Raw genomic sequence first — 22,381 nt, 5'->3', positions numbered from 1 at the left:
ACGAAAATGTTTATAGCAGCAGTGACCACAATAGCCAAAATATGGAAAAAGCCCATAAGTTCATAAACAGATGGATGAATGGATAAAGAAGGTGTGAGATATATCTATATATACCTATATATAATGCTATATATATATATATATATGAATATATATAATGAAGTATTACTCAGCTATCAAAAAGAATGAAATCTTGCCATTTACATGATGTAGATAGAACTAGAAGGTATTGGAGCACCTGAGTGGCTCACTGGTTGAGTGTCTGCCTTTGGCTCAGGTTGTGATCCCAGGGTCCTGGGATAGAGTTCCATGTTGGGCTCCCCACAGGGGGCCTGCTTCTCCCTCTGCCTATGTCTCTGTTCTCTCTCTATGACTCTCATGAATAAATAAATAAAATCTTAAAAAAAAAAAAACAGAGGGAATTAAGCTAAGTGAAATAAGTCAATCAGAGAAAGACAAATACCATATGCTTTCATTCATATGTAGAATTTAAGAAACAAAACAGATGAACATGGAAGAAGGGAAGGAAAAATAAGATAAAAACAGAAAGGGAGGCAAACCATAAAAGACTCTTAATTATAGGAAACAACCTGAGGGTTGTTGGAGGGGAGGGGGTGAAGCGATGGTGTAATTAGGTGATGAGCATGAAGGAGGGCAGTTGGAGTAATGAGCATTTTGTGTTATATGCAACTGATGAATCACTAAATTCTACCTCTGAAACTAATAATAAAGTATATGTTAATTAAATTGAATTTAAATAAAAAATGTTAAAAATAAAAACCAAAAAAAGAAGAATGTTGTATTATCCCACTTATACCATGTATCTAGAGTAGTCAAATTTATAGAAACTAAAATAATGGTTGGCAGGGACTGTTGGGAGGGGGAATGGAGAGTTGTTGTTTCATGGATATAGAGTTTTAGTTTTGCAAGAAGAAAAATTTCTAGATAGTTTGTACAACAACGTGAATGTACTTAACATTTCTAGATTATATACTTAGAAATGGTTAAGATGGGGCAGCCCCGGTGGCACAGTGGTTTAGCGCTGCCTGCAGCCCAGTGCGTGATCTGGAGACCCTAGATCGAGTCCCACATCGGGCTCCCTGCATGGAGCCTGCTTCTCCCTCTGTCTGTGTCTCTGCCTCTCTTTCTCTCTCTGCATCTCTATGAATAAATAAATAATAAAATCTTAAAAAAAAAAAAAAAAGATGGAGAGCACCCAGGTGACTCAGTAAAGTGGCTGACTCTTGATCTCAACTCAGGTCTTGACCTGAGGGTTGTGAGTTCAAGCCCCACATCAGGCTTCATGCTGGGAATAGAGCCTACTTAAAAAAAAAAAAAAGTGGTTAAGATGGTAAATTTTGTTATGTGTATTTTACCACAATTTAAAAATTTTTTAAAGAGAAAATTCTCAGACTGGTGAAACCTAAAAATCCATCAATAACATTCTATGTCACACACACACACACAAAAAAAAGGAAATTGAAACAACAATGAGATATTGCTACATGTTTACTGGAATGGTGGAACCCCAGAACACTGACAACGCCAGAGGCCGGTAGGGACATGGAGCATCAGGAATGCTCATTCACTGCCGGTGGGAATACAAAATGGTACAGCCACTTCGGAAGACACTTTGGCAGTTTCTCGAAAAACTAAGCATACTCTTACCATACAATCCAGAACAATTGTGTTCCATGGTATCTACCCAAATTGAAAACATGTCCACAAAAAAATTTGTGTACATTTGCCAAAACTTGGAAGCAACCAAGATGTCCTCCAGGGGGCACCTGAATAAACTGAGGCACATTTCAACAATGGGATATTATTCAATGCTAAAAGAAGAGCTATTAACCATGAAGAGACATAAAGGAACCCCAAATGCATATTATTACTAAGTGAAAAAAAAAAAGCCAATCTAAAAAAACTATTTATGATATGATCCAAATATATGGCGCTCTGGAAAAGGCAAAACCATGAGATAGTTAAAAAATCAGAGTGAGTGTGCCAGCAAACAAAGCAGAAATGAAGTCACCATTGAAGACCACCCCTTGAAGTCACACAGTAAAACTCTTCCATGCTCTATTGGTCAAAGCCATCCTAGACCCACTGGATTCAAAGGAAAGGATAGACCTTACCTCTCAATGGCAATATTAGCCAGGTCATATTATAGAATATTCTGTGAGAAGGAAGATATTTTTGGAGCTATCTTTGGAAAATATAATACGTGACATAAATAAGAAATCCATAGTAGTAGAGACGATTTGAACAATGCAATTAAAATGATATAATTAACTTATGGAGATCGCTATTTATATGACTGTAAATATAAAATATCCACCTTCTGAAGTATTCATGATATCTTTACCAAGTGATAATATGCTGAGCCATAAAACAAATCTCAACAAACTTCAAAGGATAATAATAATAATAATTTTTTAAAGATTTTATTTATTTGTTCATGAGAGACACAGAGAGAGAGGCAGAGACACAGGTAGAGGGAGAAGCAGGCAACCCTCAGGGAGCCCAGTGCGGGACTCGATCCCAGGACCCTGGAGTCAAGCCCTGAGCTGAAGGCAGATGCTCAACCACTGAACTACCTAGGCATCCTTGGAAAACACTTTTAAAGATTTTATATACGTATGTATGTATGTATTTATTTATGAGATAAAGAGGGCATGAGAGAGAGCATGGAGTCAGGGAGAGGGTGAGGGAAGGACAAGGCAGGAGGGAGAGGAAGAGGGAAAGAATTCCAAGCAGACTCCTTGCCGAGCACAGAGCCTGATATGCGGGGCTGGATCTCATGACCCTGAGATCATGACCTGAGACCAAACCAAGAGTCGGATGCTTAACTGACTGAGCACCCAGGCACCCAGGAAGACACTTTTAATGTCTCAAAAGAAACCGTCAGTATAGAATTCTACATCTGGTCAAAATATCCAACAAAAAAGAAAGTGAAGTAAAACTTTTTCAGACAATTAAAACCTGACCAAACTTGTCACCAGTGCACCTGCACGAAACTACTAAAAAAAGAAAGCACTTCAGACTAAAGAGAAAATGATACCAGATGGAAATTGGGATCTACGGAAAGGAATAAAAAGCCCCAGAAATGGTAAATATGTGAGTATGAATCAAATATTTTCCTCTACATTTAAATTTTCATTACAAGGTAACTGCCTAGAGCAGTGATTCCCAACTTTTGCATCACCACCCTCCTATGTTACCTTTTCAGGCATTTTGATCTGATCACCCCCATGACACTAATAATAACATGTTGTGGAGTTAACAATACGTGCAGGGGGCACATGGGTGGCTCAGGGGCTGAGCATCTGCCTTCGGCCCAGGTTGTGATCCCAGAGTCCTGGGATCGAGTTCTGCATTGGGCTCCCCACAGGGAGCCTGCTTCTCCCTCTGCCTGTGCCTCTGCTTCATTCTCTGTGTCTCTCATGAATAAATAAATAACATCTTTAAAAAAAATACATGCAGAAGTAAAATAAAGAACACTAAGAGCACCGGATGGGAAGAGGAAATGAAAGCTTATTTCTATAAGATTCTTACATTGTAGGTGAAGTGACATAGTATCAGTTGAAGATGGACTGTGACAAGTTCAAGATAAAAGTAGCAACCTTCGGGGGTGCCTGACTGGCTCAGTTGGTAGAGTGTGTGACTCTTGATTTTCGGATTGTTTGAGCCACACATTGGGTATAGAAATTACTTACAAATAAATAAATAAACTTAAAAAAAAAGAAAAGAAAAAAATGACCTTCAATAATCCACTAAAAAGAATGTATACAGGGCAGCCTGGGTGGCTCAGCGGTTTAGTGCCGCCCTCAGCCCAGGGCCTGATCCTGGAGACCTGGGATCGAGTCCCACGTCAGGCTCCCTGTATGGAGCCTGCTTCTCCCTCTGCCTGTGTCTGCCTCTCTCTCTCTCTCTCTCTCTCTCTGTGTCTGTCATGAATAAATAAATAAAATCTTAAAAAAATATATTGCTTAAAGAAAAAAGAATGTATACATTATCCAGAAATACATAGAAAGGATAATGATAATACATCATTGCTAGATTTTATCACACACAAATATTTTATCACAGTACATTCATGAGGCATAGAAGTAAAAATAGCCCTGAATTATATCTGGTGGTACTTTAAAATTTTTCATCTGCATGGACACACGATATAAGTCCACATGTGGGTGTTGTTTTTTTTGTGTTTTTTTTTTGACTCTTCATTGGAATTACATATAAGCAACAGATAAGAAATATCTTACACTATTATAAGGACTCCTCCTATATAATCATGAAATAATATTCTAATAGTATTTCCCAAACTGCTCTACTTTATTTTTTTTAATATCTTTTTTCTTTATTTACTTATGATAGTCACACAGAGAAAGAGAGAGAGGCAGAGACACAGGCAGAGGGAGAAGCAGGCTCCATGCACTGGGAGCCCGACGTGGGATTCGATCCCGTGTCTCCAGGATCCCGCACTGGGCCAAAGGCAGGTGCCAAACCGCTGCGCCACCCAGGGATCCACTGCTCTACTTTATAGGCCAGTAAAATACACTGACCAAACATCGTATTGATTGGGATTTGGTTATTAATTTTTACCTTACCAGATATGATTTTTGTTTTTAGTAGGCTCCACACCCAGCACAGAGCCCAGCATGAGGCCTGAACTCATAACCCTGACATCAAGACCTGAGCTGAGATCAGGAGTCAGATGCTTAACCAATTGAGTCACCCAGGCACCCTAGGTGTGACATTTTAAAAATAATAAGAATCACGAACTTCTCCAGAATCTCATTTTTAGAAAGTTATCTTTAAGATTTAAACCCAGGGATCCCTGGGTGGCTCAGCGGTTTAGTGCCTGCCTTGGCCCAGGGCACCATCCTGGAGTGCCAGGATCGAATCCCACATCAGGCTCCCTGCATGGAGCCTGCTTCTCCCTCTGCCTGTGTCTCTGGCTCTCTCTCTCTCCCTCTCTCTCTTTCTGTGTCTCTCACGAATAAATAAAATCTTTTTAAAAAATTAAAAATAAAATAAAATTTAAACCCAGTATAGTTAGCATACGGTGTTATATATTTTTTTCAGATGTACAATATAGTGATTCAACAATTCTATCCGTTAGTCATTGCTTATCACGACAAGTGCACTCCTTAATCCCTGTCACCTAGCTCATCCCTACTCCTACCCCTCTCCCACTCTGGTGACCATCAGTTTGTTCTCTATAATTGAGAGTCTGTTTCTTGGTTTCTCTCTCTCTCTCTCTGTTTTTTTCCTTTGCTCATATTTTTTTGTTGTTGGTGTTCTTAAATTCCACTTATTAGTGAAATCATATGGTATTTGTTTATCTCTGTTTAGTGTTGTACTCACTAGCTACATCTATGTCATTGCAAATGGCAAGATTTCATACTTTTTTTTATAGCTGAATAAAATTCCATTTTAGGGCAGCCCGGGTAGCTCAGCAGTTGAGCCCCGCCTTCAGCTCAAGGCGTTGATACTGGGGTCCCAGGATCAAGTCCCACATCGGGCTCCCTGCATGGAGCCTGCTTCTCCCTCTGCCTGTGTCTCTGCCTCTCTCTCTCTCTCTGTCTCTGTCTTTGTCTCTCATGAATAAATAAATAAAATCTTTAAAAAAATTCTATTTTATATCTATATGCCAGATTTTCCCTCTCCATTCATCTATTGATGGACATTCGAGCTCTTCCATAATTTGGCCGTTGTAAATGATACTGCACTAAACATAGCGGTACATGAATCCCTTTGAATTAGTATTTTTGTCTTTTTTGGGGTAAATACCCAATAGTGCAATTGCTGGATTGTAGGGTAGTTCTATTTTCAATTTTTTTGAGGAAACTCCATACTGTTTTCCATAATAGCTGCAGCAGTTTGCATTTTTCCCAAAACGGTACGACGGCTCCTTTTTCTCCACATCCTCACCAGCCCTTGTTGTTTCTTGTGTTTTTGATTTTAGTGATTCTAAAGGTATGAGGTGGTATCTCATGGTAGTTTTGATTTGCCTTTCCCCGATGTTGAGTGTCTTTTCATTTGTTTGTTGTCCATCTGGATGTCTTCTTTTTTTTTTTTTTAATTTTTTTTTAATTTTTTTTTAAATTTATTTATGATAGTCACAGAGAGAGAGAGAGAGAGAGGCAGAGACATAGGCAGAGGGAGAAGCAGGCTCCATGCACCGGGAGCCCGACGTGGGATTCGATCCCGGGTCTCCAGGATCGCGCCCTGGGCCAAAGGCAGGCGCCAAACCGCTGCGCCACCCAGGGATCCCCATCTGGATGTCTTCTTTGGAGAAATGTCTCTTCATGTCTTCTGCCCACTTTTAAACTGGATTCTTTGGGGGGGTTTTTTGGTGTTGAGTTGTGTAAGTTCTTTGTATATTTTGGCTACTAACCCTTTACCAGTCATGCCATTTGCAAATATGTTCTCCCATTCAGCAGGTTGTCTTTTAGTTTTGTTGATTGTTTCCTTCTCTGTGCAGAAGCTCTTTATTTTGATGAAATCTCAATAGTTTATTTTTGCTTTTATTTCCCTAGTCTCACGAGACACATTTAGAAAAATGTTGCTATGGACAAAGACAGAGACATAACTGCCTGTGTTCTCCTCTAGGATTTGTATGGTTTCAGGTCTTACCTCTAGGCCTTTTTTTTTTTTTTTTAAACCTTTAGGTCTTTAACCCATTTTGAGTTTATTTTTGTGTGTGGTGAAAAAAGGCATTTTTAACTTTAAAAAAATGTGTGTACAATAAAAGGGTATCCTTTTAATTGTCCTTTATGACAATTTCACTTCGGTGCACTGATTTTTCTCATTTTTTTGCTAATGGAGGAAAACTTTGGCAGAGACTAATAGTGGTTCACACCACTGTATTTGTTTCCTCTGCTTTTGACACTTCTCTTCCTACCAATAAGCTGGTTTATTAGCCAGAGGTGGAGCAAGTGCCCATTGAAATAGTCTGCTCCCTCCCCACCAAACACCCACCATCTTTGTAGATTGTCCGCTTGGTCTCCTCCTGCCTCTGACCTTCACCTTTTCCTAGAGACCCACCTCACATTTGTTTTTCTATCTTTCACAATCTTTTCAAAAAGAGATGCATTTCAGAGAGTCTCTGCCCTAGTAAGCTATGATACTGTGTGTTCACCTGTCTGTCTCTCCAATCTTACAGCAGCAGTTTGGCCTGTTATCCTCATTTCTTACGGATCCAAGAAGAGCTGTTGATTTTTTTTTTTAGTCTGTTCAGCTTTTTTACTTATTAAGATGGAGTGGTGACTTCCAAACTTCTTACAAGCGGAACTGGACACTGTTAGGTCCCATTCTTACATTTCTAATATTGGTAATGTGTATCTTTTCTCTTTTTTTCTTGGTTGGCTTGGCAAGAGGTTGATCAATTTTATTAATCTTTTCAAAGAATCAGCTTTTGGTACTGTTGATTCTATTGTTTACTTTTTTCAATTATATTGTATTCCGGTCTATTTTTAATGTTTCTCTTCTGTTTCCTTTAAGGTGGAAGCTTAGATTATTGATTTTAGATTTTTCTCTTTTTTAAAAAAGATTTTATTATTGATTCGAGAGAAAGAGTGTATGTGAGTGGGGGGTGGGAGAGGACAGAGGGAGAAGGAGAAACAGACAGACTCCCCACTGAGCAGGGAGACTGATTTAGAGCTTGATCCCAGGACCCCATGATCATGACCTGAGCCAAAGGCAGATGCTTAACTGACTGAGCCACCCAGGTGCACATAGATTTTTCTTTATTTCTAGTATATATAATCCATACTATAAATTTCCTTGCAGTCCTCAAATTTTGGTAAGTTGCATTTTTATTTTTATTTAGTTTAAAATAGCTTAAATTTTCTCTTGGGACTTCCTCTTTAACTAATGTGTTATTTAGAAATGTGTTGTTTAATGCCCAAATATTTAAGTTACCTTTCTTTCTTTTTTTTTTTTAAAGATTTTATTTATTTATTCATGAGAGACACAGACTGAGAGAGAGAGGCAGAGACACAGGCAGAGGGAGAAGCAGGCTCCATGCAGGGAGCCTGATGTGGGGCTCGATCCTGGGACCCCAGGATCACGTCCTGGGTCAAAGGCAGGCACTAAACCGCTGAGCCACCCAGGGATCCCAAGTTACCTTTCTTTTATTGATTTCTGCTTTAACTTCATTGTGGCCTAAGAGAACGCTTTGTATGATTGCTATTCTTTTAAATGGGCTGAGATCTGTTTTATGGCCCAGAACATAGTCTGTCTTAGTGAAAGTTCCATGTGAGCTTGAGAAGAATGTGTATTCTGCTATTGTTAGACGGAGCAGTTTATAGTGGGCTTAAAAATAAACCCAAACACGTATAGGTCAGTTGTAATAAGAGTGCAAAGATAATTTAATGAGGAAAGAATAGTGTTTTGAACAAATGGTGCAGGGACTCTAGACAGCTACATATAAAAAATGACTTTAGAGCCCTGACTTGAACCATACATAAAAATTAACCCAAAATGGATCAAAGACCTGAATGCACAAGCTAAATTATAAAACATCTAGAAGAAAACTTAGGAGTAACTATTCAAGATCTTGGGTTTGGTAATGAATTATTAGATATGATACCAAAAGCACAAGCAACAAAAGAAAAAACAGAGAAATTGGACTTCATCAAAATAAAAAGCTTTGGTGCTTCTAAGAACATCATTAAGAAATTCAAAAGACAATCCAGAATGGGAAACATCCTTGCAAATCATACATCCAAAAGGGACATATACATAGAATATGTGAAGAACTCTTACAACTTAATAATAAGATAAATAATCCAATTTTTAGAATGGGAAAAGGACAGGGATCCCTGGGTGGCTCAGCGGTTTAGCACCTGCCTTCGGCCTAGGGCTTGATCTCGGAGTCCCCGGATCGAGTCCCACATCGGGCTCCCTGCATGGAGCCTGCTTCTCCCTCTGCCTTTATCTCTGCCTCTCTCTCTTTGTGTCTTTCATGAATAAATAAATAAAATCTTTTTAAAAAATGGGGAAAGGACTTAAATAGACATTTCTCTAAAGAAGATGTACAAATGACCAGTAAGCACACAAAAAGAGGCATGACATCACTAGTCATTAGGGAAATGCATTTCAAAACCACAATGAGATACCACTACACATCATTAAGATGGTTATAATAAAAAAGGCAGGTAATAACAAGTGTTAGCAAGGATGTGAAGAAACTGGAACCCTCATAATTTACTCGCAGGGAATGTAAAATGCTGCGGTTGGTTTGGAAAACAGTCTGGTAATTCTTCAAAAAGTTCAACATAGAATTACCATATGACCTAGTAATTTCCTTCCTAGGTTTACACCCACCAGAAATGAAAACAATATGTCCACACAGAAATTTGTACACGAATGTTCACAAAAGCATTATTCATAATAGCTGAAAGGTGAAAACAATCTAAATGTCCATCAATTGTTGGGTGAAAATAGAAAAGTGGTATATCCATACAGTGGAATTATTACTCAGCTATAAAAAGGAATAAAGTACTGATACAAGCTACAGCATGGATGAATCTTGAAAACATGATAAGTAAAAAAGAGAAAAATATCGTATGATTCCATTTATATGAAATGGTCAGAATAGGCAAACACATAGAGACAGAAAACAGATTTGTGGTTGCCAGGAGCTGGAAGGAGAAGAGATTGGGGACTGACTGCTAATGGGTACAGAGTTTCTCTTTGGGGATGATGAAAATGTTCTGGAATTAGATCATTGCAATGGTTGCACAACTTTGTGGACATACACTGAACTTTATTTTATTTTGTTCTGTGTTTTTACTTTAAAAGGATGAATTTTATGGTATGTGTTAAAAATAAAATTTTTAGCTAGAAAATATACTGCTGGTAATTCTGTGTGCCTTATGGTGATCCTCACATGTATGGGACAGGAGTATGGAAAAGCAGGTGGTTTCTCTGAACTGTTTCTATGAGTCAGATTGTGCTTCAACAATCACATTCTGACAAGTGTCTCTTAAAATGTTTTAGGAAGTTGGGAGGAAGGGATGAAAAAGAGCACAAGGAGGGACACCTAATTGGCTTAGTGGTTGAGTGTCTGCCTTTGGCTCAGGTTGTGATCCTGGGGTCCTGGGATCGAGTCCTGCATCGGGCTCCTTGTGAGGAGCCTGCTTCTCTCTCTGCCTATGTCTCTGCCTCTCTGTGTGTGTCTCTCGTGAATGAATAAATAAAATCTTAAAAAAAAAAAAGAGCACAAGGACATTTTTGGGAGTGTTGCATATGTTCATTATATTGATCATGTAATGGTTTCAATAGATATGTTCTCATACTAAAACAAATGCAATTTTATACTTTAAATATTTACAGTTTCATGTCTACCATTATATTTTTAATGTTGTGAGGGGGAAAAATAATGCAGTGAGGGAAAAGAAAGTTTAGAGGAGACCCTAAACAACCAAGTTCAACAAAATTACTCAGCTCGTTGATCTTACAGTCTTTGAAACTGGTCACTCCAACTGGTATGATGATGTCTTAGTTCCAGCTGCTGTAACAAATTACCATCGGCTGAGTGCTTAAACAACAAAAAATTTACTTCTCTCTGTTCTGGAAGCCAAAAGTACAAGATCAAGGCACTGGCATATCCAGTGTCTGGTGTGGACCATCTTCTTGCCAGGCCCTCACAATGTAGAGAGGGAAAGCCCTCATATGTCTTTTCTTTTGAGGGCACTAATCCCATTCATAAGGCCTTCACCCTTATTACCTAATTACCTGTCAAAGGCTCCAAATACCATTACATAGGGGACTAGGCTTCAACATATGAATTCTGAGGATATATTCAGTCCACAGCAATGGACACGGAGTAAGAGTGCTGCTTGCACATATGGAGGCTACATGAGGGTTTGAAAGCATATAATGCCACTTCTGAGGCCAGTCTGGCTATTGCCACCTCTAAATGTCCAACTGCCAGCAATAGAGGCCAATTCTTTCTTGAGAGCAGCCAATCTTTTAGGGCAAGCTGTCTACCTGGGCCCTGTCCACCTGAATGACTCATCCTTACAGCACAGATTTTATCCTGGACATGATAGGTTCACATTTTCTGCTGACAGGCCCCAGCCTGCACCACTATCTGGGGATACAGTGGCTCCAACCAGGAACCCACTTACAGCAAAGGAGGTAGGTACAGTGTGGATTCATGAACATGGAGTCCAATGACATAATCATGAACCACACCATCCACAAGCAGTGGTCTGATAGAAATTGCGATGGTTTGTTGAAGGCACGACTGATGACCAGCTCAGAGGCAACCTCCTGTGAGACTGTTGAAAATGTAGCAACTCTCCTACACGGTATCTAGAAGGAGTGTCAGTCACTTTACAGAGCAACTTGTAGGAAGAAATAGTAAAGCATACAATCCAGTCATTCTGCTGATTTGTGTACATCCCAGGAAAATTTTAGATTAGGTACAGAATGAGACATGTACAAAAATATTTTTGCAACATTATTTTTAATAATAATATATCGTAAACAACTTAAAAGACCTATTACAGGAGAATGGATAATAAAGCAGGGAATATACAGACAGTGGATATACCATATACCATAGCAGTTAAGTTGAATGAACCAGAGCATTATACCAGTACAAATAAATCTTAAAAACATAGTATTAGAGAAGAAGATAAGTTGTAGGATATGATAATAACATTTGCTTTAAACTTATGAACATGAAAAACTTAATGTTATATATCGTAATATATTTTTATATGCAGTATTGTTGTATATGGTTCCATACACTCATGGTAACTATATAAAAACATGTATGGGGACTGATAATCACCAAATCCAGAATAGTCCTTGTCTCTGGGGTGGAGGCAGATAGATTAAACCAGGGAGGGGTACATAGGAGCCTTAAATTCTAGCTACAATATTTTAATTTAAAAAATAATCTAGGGATGCCTGGGTGGCTGAGTGGTTGGCTCAGGGCATGATCCCGGGGTCCTGGGATGGAGTCCCACATCATGCTCCCTGTGGAGAGCCTGCTTCTCCCTCTGTCTATGTCTCTGCTTCTCTCTGTGTCTCTCAGGAAGAAATAAAGAAAATTTAAAAAAAAATAAAAGGATAATAATCTAAAGCAGATGTGGCCGAATGTTAGAATTTTTCAAAGCATGCAGTGACTACATGGGTGTTTGTTATCACTACAATTTCTATGTCATTATTTGTTAATAAAGCAATGTTTTCCAAACTGTACATCCCTTTGCATAAGTGGTTTGTGAAGTCAGCCGTGTGGCTTATAACAAAATCTTTAAAAAGAGAGAGAGAGTGAGTAATAGAAAAGTATCAGAATATTTAGGTAAAGAGTTAAATATTGTCTTGTATAATTTTCACTTCAGTGTTTACTGTATATTTATAAAATATATTTCCTTGTGAGAGTCCTAGACCAAAATATTCAAAAGCCACTTATTTAGTATCTGAAGTTATTGTCTAAACATACTAAATAGGTGACAAAATTTTTCTTATGTCTGACCTTAAGCAATTTTACTGTGTTAAACACTTAACTTATGTAGAACTTATTAAACTTTGTTTCATAGCCAGTCACATCTACAGATATACCACCCATTGAAGAAATTTGAGTTTGAAAAGCCTTCCTATTTTTCTTCAAAATATTTAAATTTATTTATTAAATATTAAGATAAAGTTTACATATTTAATATAGTCAAATATTTTACATATTTAAATTACTTTGAAACATTATTTTAAGATCTGAAATTTGCAATTTAACTAAGGTTTAGTTTGGGTTGGGGATGAGAAGTTAATGGGGGGACTGATCTAGGTTTTACTTCTTACTTATATTGCATTGTCTGTAAGAAAATATTGCTCCATGGAAAAATGATGCCAAAAATTGATTGGTTTATTGACTCAGCTATATTCTTTGCTTTATTTATTTTTTTTTTTGCGGTGTAAGTATTTCATATTAACAAAAAGATTTTTAAATCCCATCCTTGTAATTCTAAAGCTTTCATTTCGTTGAATTCATGAACACCTGAAGATGAAATGAAAGGGGTCGTTAGGTTCTCGAATGGAGAAGTTGTTTTGTTTTTAATCTTGATGCATTCTGATGAAAAAGATGTCCTTGCAATGACCTCTTGTTTCCATGAGGTAGAGAGTGGGTCTTTAGCCTTTGGAACCAACGGAGCCACAATTTAGACAGGAGCGTGCATTGTTTTGAGCACACATGTGTTATAAGAGCAAAAGCCTACCATGAAAAGACCCATTGGGAGTGGAGTGTTTCAAAAGTCCAATCAAAGCAAGCACCACCCTTGATCTGAGAAGTTGTGCTGTGGATGGAAAAAAGAAAGCGGGGCTGATGGAGCAAAGGGACACCACCATCGATAAAGGAGGGAACACTCACATGCTGAAAGGGAAATTGGGGACTTCTGGTTTCAGACATGGGCCCCCAAATGTGTCCACAGCGTGAGAGCAACCATAAAATCAGGAGAGCAATGGGTCATGCAAGGAGCAGATGGTACCCTTGGGTCCTCTGCCAGAGAAAATACTTTGGCCTCCTTGAAAACAGGTTGGTTTGAGGGTGAAATGGACAACCATGCTTAAAAGGAAAACTAAATATTTCTCCTCACATCCACACCCCCCCAAAAGACACTCTTAACCGTAATGAATATATAAAGAATCATCAGCCGCTCTTGAATACTCAACAAGCAGCCTCCCTCTTCCTCCCTCCTACTCGCTCCTCTAAATAAGAAGGTATGCACAGATACAGTAGGCTTTTTGGAGACGTTGGAGAATTCTCAAGATGCTTTATTTTCTCACACACATGCTTTCAACCTATTTGGAAAATGTTCTACTTTGAGCAAAGTTTCATACTCTTAAATTCACCAAATAATTTTTAATAAAATAAAAACTACTAAGTATATTGTGCTCGCCTTGGCAGCACAGAGACTAAAATTGGAAAGCTACAGAGAAGATGAGCATGGCCTTGGTGCAAGGAAAACATGCAAAACTACTGAGTATATAGTTAAATGTGGTTTGTTTAAACTTAAATCTATAGATCTTAGACTATTTTATTTTGGATGGCATCATCAGAGATGAGTCGAATACAAACTCCAAGATGCTGTTTTCATTCAAGGGAAGGGGGTCATACACACCTGGCATGTCTTTATTCTCATACCAGCTACGTGCTTGCCCGAGACCCACTCCTGCTATGGGTGACTGACTCTGGAGTCTTACTTATAGATCGCTAATTTAAGAAGCTTCTTCTTACTTTTAAATGTTGATAGTTTCATGTTATTTCAGAGGTATTCCCCTGAAAAAAATTTCCATCCTTATTTTTAGAGTTTCTTATTATGGAAAAATTTAATTATATGCAAAAGTAGACAGACTCGTATGATGAACTCGAGTCATCCAGATTCAACAATTATCAGCTCAAGGTCAATCTTGTTTTATCTATGCCCTCACTTACTCCCTGCCCTCCCGTATTATTTAGAAGAAAGTCCTGACATCATATAATTTCAAGCATAAGTATTTCAATATGTAACTCTAAAAGACAAATATTCAGATTCTATTTTATGTAATTTTGTAATTTCTATACCGAATGTGAGGCTCTAACTCACAACCCCAAGATCAAGAGTTGCATGCTCTTCTGACTGAGCCAGCCAAGTGCCCTGACAAGGATTTTTTATTTTATTTTATTTTACTTTTTTAAGATTTTATTTTTAGGAGTGCCTGGGTGGCTTAGACAGTTAAGCGCCTGCCTTCAGCTCAGGTCATGATCCCAGGGTCCTGGGATCAAGCCCCATGTTGGGCTCCCTACTCAATGGGAAGTCTCCTTCTCCCTCTCCCTCTGCTCCTCCCCCTACTGTGCTCTCTCTCTTTTTCAAATAAATAAATAAATTCTTTTAAAAAAAAGATTTTATTTTAAAGTGATCTCTACGCCTAGCATGGGGCTCAAGCCTACAATCCTGAGACTAAGAGTTGCATGCTCTGCTGACCAAGCCAGCCAGGCACCCCAAGGTTTGCTTGTTTTTTTTTTTAAATAAAACAAATCCATAGTTCAATTTTGCACCTAAAAATGAATAATAATTTTATAATTTCAAATACAGTCAGCCGATTATATTGCAGTCAGTGATTCAAACCAAATCAGTTTTTGAGGAAAGCTCTCATTTTGTACCATAAGGAAGACAATGTGGTCTGCCTTCCTGTCTACAGAAAGAAGGGATTTGAGTTGAAGCAGGGATGGAGATAGGAAAGGGAAATGTGATCGTACCTGCGTCACCTGGATTAGTGAGGGCTCTGACTTCAGGTCAGAACTGGAATTAACAACCACAAAAGGACGCTTTATTTCAATGATATTGGAGAATCTGATGGACCAAAGTGCAGAAAGTCAGCGGGAGCTCAGAAGGGATCTGAACTGGGGAATGGGATGGAGTCACCCCAGGGGGACCCTCTCTATCATACAGCTCTCCTCTCTCTCACCTATATTCATTCCCCATGTGTGGGAAAAAGCTATGCTAACGCCCCTGAATTTTCTTGACTTCTCTGTATAAGAAACCAGCCAACATGGGATGGGAGTATCTTAGAATTGCAAGTTGCCTGGAAAAGGGGCTCTGATTCAGCCAGTTGGGGTCAAGTGTCCTCTCTTGGTCCAATCAGCAGGGACTGAGGGGCTGGGTCACATGTCACAGACACAGCTGTCAAAAGTTTACCCACGTGGTCTGGTGGCCAGGTAAAATCTTCCAGAGAAAGCCAAGGGCCATTGCTCACGGACTGGGTTGTTGCCAAGGAAGGCTGAGAGCAGAAGCATTCCTGGAACTGAGGAATCAGGGGTGGATCACTGTGTGTAGGTCTCCCGGGCAGGACGGCGTTCCTCTCTCCCCAGGCCACAGTGGACAGGTGTCCTCACTAGGGAAGGGCTTCTCTTCTGGGCCGGGTTGTCAAGTTCAACCAACTCTGTGCTTCTCTCCCTGAGGGTTTTAGAACAGACTCCCCTGCAAGTTTTTCTCCTGTGATCCCAAAGTGAGGACCCCCCTACAGGCCAGTGAGCAAGCTAGGGTTAGTCGCTGCTTCTAGTTGGGTCTTGTCCCGTGGCAGGTAGGGGCTGGGAGGTTGCCAGAAAAAAACCCTTAAAACTAGGTCCCCCATGCACCACAGGACCTGAAAGCAAGACTAAAAGATGGGTAAAGACGAAGGCACAGTATGAGATGTGGACAGGAGACGAAGTTTGGAAAGAATCAAATACTAGCTTCAGCTGAAGCGTGTAAGGCAAGGCCCGACTAGGTGTGTTCATCTTCATCCTCTTCACTGGGCTCTCTTTATTCCTTGTTCTTTCTTTTGCTCTCTCCTTGCTTGCTTTCTTCCTCCCTCTCTCCTTTCATTCCTTTTTTCCACTACTTTCTTGCTCGCTTTCCTTCCCTCTCTCTCCTTTATTCCATGTTCCTCCATTTGTGTTTTGAGGAGCATCAGCAGAAATCACCTTGGTGGCTCCGTAAAGATGCAGGCTCTGGGCCTTGTTCCCAGACGTTCAGTTTGGTAGCCCCGGGGCCTGGCCTGGGAATCAGCCTTTTTTTAACAAGTCAGGAGATTTTTATACACACCCAAGTTTGAGCACCACTTGCTGTGAATGGAAACATTAGTCAAGTTGACCCCAGAATGTTCCATTCATTCTTGTGCCTTTAAACAGGATGAGTTTTCCTAATATAATTTCCCTACATTTCTGTGGTGATGGAGATGTGTGTAGCCAGCATACCACAGTTGTTAGGGGAGGCATTTAAGTCTACACCCTAAATACCTCTCCTCCTGCTCCAGGAGCTGCCCTAACAGCTGCCTGGTTCAAGAAAAGCTCACGCAGCTCTCCTGGGCTCCCAGTCATAGGGAAGTGGTTTGTTAGCTTCCCTCGATATAATAACGTATTAACACTCTTGAACATGGCATTGGTACCGTGAGTTGGCTAACAAAATCATAATTATGTTTGTACAGCAATTGTAAATTCTAATTTTTGAAATGTCACCCAATCCTGGTTTGATATAACTGTATCTAGATTCATATGTCAAAGTGCCCTGACTGGGGAGAGAGTCTTCCCTGTAGAAAGCGTAGTAGCTACCATGAAATTACAGGTGAGGCCACCTGGTTGTATAAAGTCGTGTTGGGCTGGTCTTGAAAGAACCATTTCTTTTCATTTCTTATTCTTTTTCTTTTTTAAGAAACAGCTTTATACTTGGCCTGTGGCTAAGATCAAGCGTAGTATCTGTTCTTATCAGTTTAATATCTGATATGCGCTCTATCCGATGACAATATATTAAATGGATTTTTGGAGCAGGGAGATGGAATAGGAGCTTTCTCTGTCCATCCTGTGCATTAAACTGATCTTACAGTTCCTCCAGTAACTGTGTGCCCCCTTGGGGGCTTCAAACTTGTGGTGGCTGGACCAGTCAGTAGGGCATGGGATTCTTTCTTTCGAGGTCATGAGTTCAAGCCCCATGTTGGGTATGGAGTCTTCTTAAAAAATAATAATAGGGTGGTTCAGTTGGATAAGCATCTGACTCTTGGTTTTGGCTCAGATCATGATCTTGGAGTTGTGAGACTGAATTCCCCGTCGGGCTCCATGCACAGTGTGGAGTCTGCTTGAATTTCTCTCTCCCTCTCTCTCTGCCCCTCCTGCTCATGCTCTCTCTGTCTAAAATAAATAAATCTTTTAAAAGAATAATATAATAAATTTAAAAGATACATTAAAAACAGATTTACTGAGAAATAATTTACATACCTTAGGGGTGCCTGGCTGACTCAGTTGGTAGTGCGTGAGACTCTTGATCTCATGGTCGTCGTCATAAATTTGAGTCTCACATCGGGCATAGAGTTTACTTGAAAAAGCTTTACATACTATAAACTCCCATTGCAAGGACACAGTAGATGTGTTTTAGCAAATCTCTGTATTTACATATGCATTATGAATGAATCCAGTCTTTCAACACTTTCATCCATCCAAAAGGCTCCCCTTGCCTCTTGGCAGTCACTCCCTGTTCCCACCTGCAGCCCCAGGCAACTACTGATCTACTTTGTCTCCACAGTTTTGCTTTTTCTAGAAATTTTCTATAAATAGAATCGTAAACTATATATATATAGTCTTGTGTCTGACTACTCTCACAGAGCAAAATGCTTCTGAGGTTCATCCCAGGCTGTTGTGTAGGTCAGTAGTTCATTCATTTTCATTGCCAAGTAGTATTCCCTTGGGTAGATCATTTTAAGGGTTTAATTTAAAATGTTTTCATAGTGATATGATTGGAACTTCTGTATGACTGGAAACTACAAACCTAGACAATTTTTTGCTGTCTCTGTGCTGTCAGGGGAGAGGAAACCTCCAGGTCATTTCAACCGTGTCAGCTGGCAGAGAACATGAGAGGATAGTTTTGGAAAGTTGCTTCAACACTCAACTTGTGTTCTCAGATTTCAACTGGTGACACCTAGTTTTCAGTGAAAAAGCATTGCATGTCTTTTACAGGACATAATTGTTGAATACAGGTTTTTTTTCTGAAACTTGCTAATATTGATCAGGTAAGATTTATAATATGCCTGTGAGCTTAATTACAATTTTATGTGTATTTTACTATATAGGAAGATCCATGTATAACTACATGATCTACTGCAAGCATACCAGTCTGGGGCACACTTGTTTTCTAATCACCTTAATTCTTGGGTTCACAGGGATGGGCTGCAGCTCCTAAATGAGATAAAAATGTGATATTCTGTGAATGTGCTCCATGCATCTATTTTGGAGTGCATAGCCTCTGGTTCAAATATCTTTGTGTGTATATTGTTTTGGAAATACTTTCTCAGCTTTGGAGGCATTCTCCAAACACTTTCTGACATAGCCTACATTCCGGGGTATTTGCTCTCCCCCCACGATCCATTTCCGGCTGCACAGCTGAGTGGCCCAAAGAGGAAAGAGTATGTAGTGGTTTGGAGAATTTAGTACAGTGGGTCCTGGAGGTCTTTATTTTTAACAGTATGATTAAACAATATTTCTGACAGCACAGGAAATTAGACACATGTTTATGAAGTGCTTCTTTTGAAAAAGGCACAGTGCCAGGGTATAAAGTAATGATGTACATACTTCATTCATTAAAAAGAAATATTAGCACAACTATGGGCTGGGTGCAGTGGGAGATATGAAGTTTAGTAATTCTCATCTTGAAGCAATGTGCCTCATCACAGGAGGAAATACGACTTTGGTGTTACTCTTCAGGTGATCTGTGTTTGCTGATGGGCTTTGGAAATCTATGTTCTTTCTCTGGTTTGTTTTGGCAGAAAAATGGTTTCTGAATTATTCTGGAGACAATCAGAATAATTGGGCATCACCCAAAGACAAGTTTCTTTCCTACTAGAAGAGCATACATTAAGTGGATCCAATGGTTTTGTGAAGGTGCATCTAAACATGTCTGCAGCTTATGAGATCTTTCATCTTAACCTTGATGATAGGAAACTTCTGTACCCATCATCGAGGGGACACGGTAGGTTCCGAAGGAGCCCTGACCCAGGAGCCAGAACACCCCGGGGACTCCTTTGGCTTTGATGCTAATTAACAGGGTGATCTTTGGCATCAATGTTGATTTCTCCAGGGTCTTAGTCGTTTCATCTAGAAAATGAGGACACTCATCACAGTAAGTTTTTAGGTTCCTTTCAGCAAGAAAATTCCATGAGGCCTTTTTCACTGAGGAAAACAAATCCCTGGCAAGCCCTTGTCTAATAATTACTGTTAGGTAACCCTCCTAAGGCTTTGTGACTTTCCCATCTTCAGGTGGCACACATTTTTTCTTTCCTTGAGTTTATAATGGAGCAAAGTTAAGAAACATGGCATTGATACATACTGAGGTTTGAAACCTTGATTTTTGCCTGAATAGTAATGAGAAAATTAACTTTATGTTTCTTCTTCTTCTTCTTCTTCTTCTTCTTCTTCTTCTTCTTCTTCTTCTTCTTCTTCTTTGGTTTAGGTTTATTGACCCAACCCCTTTTAAAGATTGATTGATTGATTGATTTGAGGGAGGGGTGGGGTGGAGCAGAGGGAGAGTCTTAAGCATAGTCTGCACTGAGCGTGGAACCCTACAAGGGGCTCAATCTCACAACCCTGAGATCGCGACCTGAGCTGAAACTAAGTCGGATGCTTAATTGTTGGTGCCACCCAGACACCTCTAACTTTGGTGTTTCTGTATATATACACACACGTACCCTTTCAACCATGAAGATGAGACAATCAAGTCATTAACATAGGCAAATTAAAAGTGAGACTTTGGAGTTTTAGTCTTATTTCTCTCATCCTCCACCAACCTCTAATTCCAAGACTGATAAACCATGAAAATGGTGACAAAAGTTGTATGACATCCATGTCCCAGTGTCCTGCTGTTCTTAAAGAAAGGATAAAATCCCTGTCTTTGTAATGTAAAAAGTAGCAATTGTTCATCTCTTAAGTTTTAATGATCATTTCTCAGCTATCTACAAAAGCTGTGATAAAGTCTTTATGAAGAACAAAGGATGTCAGAATACCAAAAACATAAAAATCAACATTTTACTGTTTATCTCCCTTCTGTATACATGATGCGAAGCAACTGGGCATAGGCAACCCTGGTACATTCTGATAAAATTCAGATGTCAGGTCTCAGAAAGCTCTGTAAGTCTTCATTCTTAAGAAACAAATAATCTGTTCTTCAATTTCAAAAAGGTATATCAAGAAAATCGACCTCAAAGTGTAGATACAAAGTTTAGGGTTTAAGTCAAACTTCCAATTCGTTAGTCATGAAAAGCGTGATGATCATATAATCAGAAAACGCTTTCTTCCTGTCCTTAGCTGAAAATGGGAAATAAAGTGCCTGCCTGTGATACAGGCTTGGGACGAGAGGCCAGCGTGGCAGGGAGGCAGGAGCCAGCACAGACACAGGGAGGCAACGCCAGGAAAGATCTGATAGCACGTGGGTGGGTTAGATTAAAGATGAATCTAGTAACCAGGGGGCATAGAGGTTACCAAAGCTAGATGTAAGCAATATAAAAGTAAGTTTTTTTTAAAAAAGTAAGTTTTCAAGCAAATGCTGAAATTAGGTCCTGCAGTAAATGACAGAAAACCCAAAGTAACAGTGGCATGAACACGATTGAGATGTTTCTCTACACAGCGGTGTGAGGGTGCCCCAAACAACAGGAGCCCAGGTTCCTTCTACCTGGTTGCTCACATCCTCAACATGAAGCTTCTCCTCATGGCCCAAGACAGCTCTTCAGGCCCCCTCTAGCAGCAGAATGAAAGAAGGGGGAGGAGAACAAGCTCCCGTTTTTGTTTTTGTTTTTGTTTTTGTTTTTGTTTTTTAAAATTTTATTTATTTATTTATTATTCATGAGAGACACACACACACAGAGAGAGAGAGAGAGAGAGAGAGAGAGAGAGAGGCAGAGACACAGGCAGAGGGAGAAGCAGGCTCCATGCAAGGAGCCTGATGCAGAACTTGATCCTGGGACTTCAGGATCACGCCCCAAGCCAATGGCAGGCGCTAAACCACTGAGCCACCCAGGGATCCCCCAAGCTCTTGTTTTTAAGGATACTTCCCCAAAATGGCAAATACCAACTCCACTTACATCCCATTGCCTAGAATTTAGTCATATGGTCCCAACTAGGTGCATGGGAGGTTGGGATTCTGGCAGAGATTGAGTTTCTTGATTCTGAGTACTTTGTGCTCAATTAAAAATTGGGGTTCTATTGTTGCAGAAGAGTGCACTGTGTAGTACAGACTTTAACCTTGCCCAGAGAGCAGTCTGGCCCTTGCCTTCTGCTTCCGATTGGTTGTCAAGCTCTACTGGAGTGTGTAGATTGGGGCCTGCCATGTCAGAAAGTCCATGTGATTGAAGGTTATTTTGAATGGGGTCTTTGGGTCACAAAGTATTACTTCAGCTCCAAGAGGGGCTTGGAACTGAGATCAGATATATGGGAAACCAGTAGGACTGCATGATGGATCCCCAACAAAACTCCAGTCTCAGGGTTTGGATGGGCTTTCCCAGTTGGCAGTGCTCCATGTGTGTTGTCACTCAATGATGCCAAGAGAGTACGCTGCCCATGACGCCACAGGGAGAGGACAATGGAAACTCCATTTTGGGTACTTTCCTGGACTCTGACCCCTGTACTTCTTCCCCTGGCTGATTTTAATCTGTATCCTTTTGTTCTAATTCACTGTAAATATGGGTTGGTCTCAACAGCTTCTAGTAAGTTCTGTGAGATTCTCTGGTGAACTAACTATTGAAACTGAGGATGGTTTTGGGAATCCCACAAACTTGTAATGGGTTTCAGAAGTGGGAGTGGTTTTATGTGGACTATGCTCACTCTACCTTCAGAGCATCCCAACAATTCCCTGGCAATGGCATAATA

The 22,381-nt window shown here is 39.8% G+C and overlaps 2 non-coding genes across 2 annotated transcripts; both read left to right on the top strand.

Moving 5' to 3' along the window:
- The first annotated feature begins 13,908 nt into the window (after positions 1-13,908).
- LOC112661957 (U6 spliceosomal RNA) lies at positions 13,909-14,016 on the top strand. The gene has a single exon (XR_003138111.1). It is a non-coding gene; the product is annotated as a U6 spliceosomal RNA (small nuclear RNA).
- A 3,179-nt stretch (positions 14,017-17,195) lies between these two features.
- On the top strand, positions 17,196-17,385 carry LOC112661934 (U2 spliceosomal RNA). Its single transcript, XR_003138094.1, has one exon. It is a non-coding gene; the product is annotated as a U2 spliceosomal RNA (small nuclear RNA).
- The last annotated feature ends 4,996 nt before the right edge of the window (positions 17,386-22,381 follow it).

The sequence above is a fragment of the Canis lupus genome, chromosome 31 (assembly GCF_003254725.2).
Source record: "Canis lupus dingo isolate Sandy chromosome 31, ASM325472v2, whole genome shotgun sequence".
In the NCBI taxonomy this organism is placed as follows: domain Eukaryota; kingdom Metazoa; phylum Chordata; class Mammalia; order Carnivora; family Canidae; genus Canis; species Canis lupus.
The sequence above is the reverse complement of the archived record's forward strand: the minus strand, read 5'-3'. Positions and strand labels throughout refer to the sequence as shown.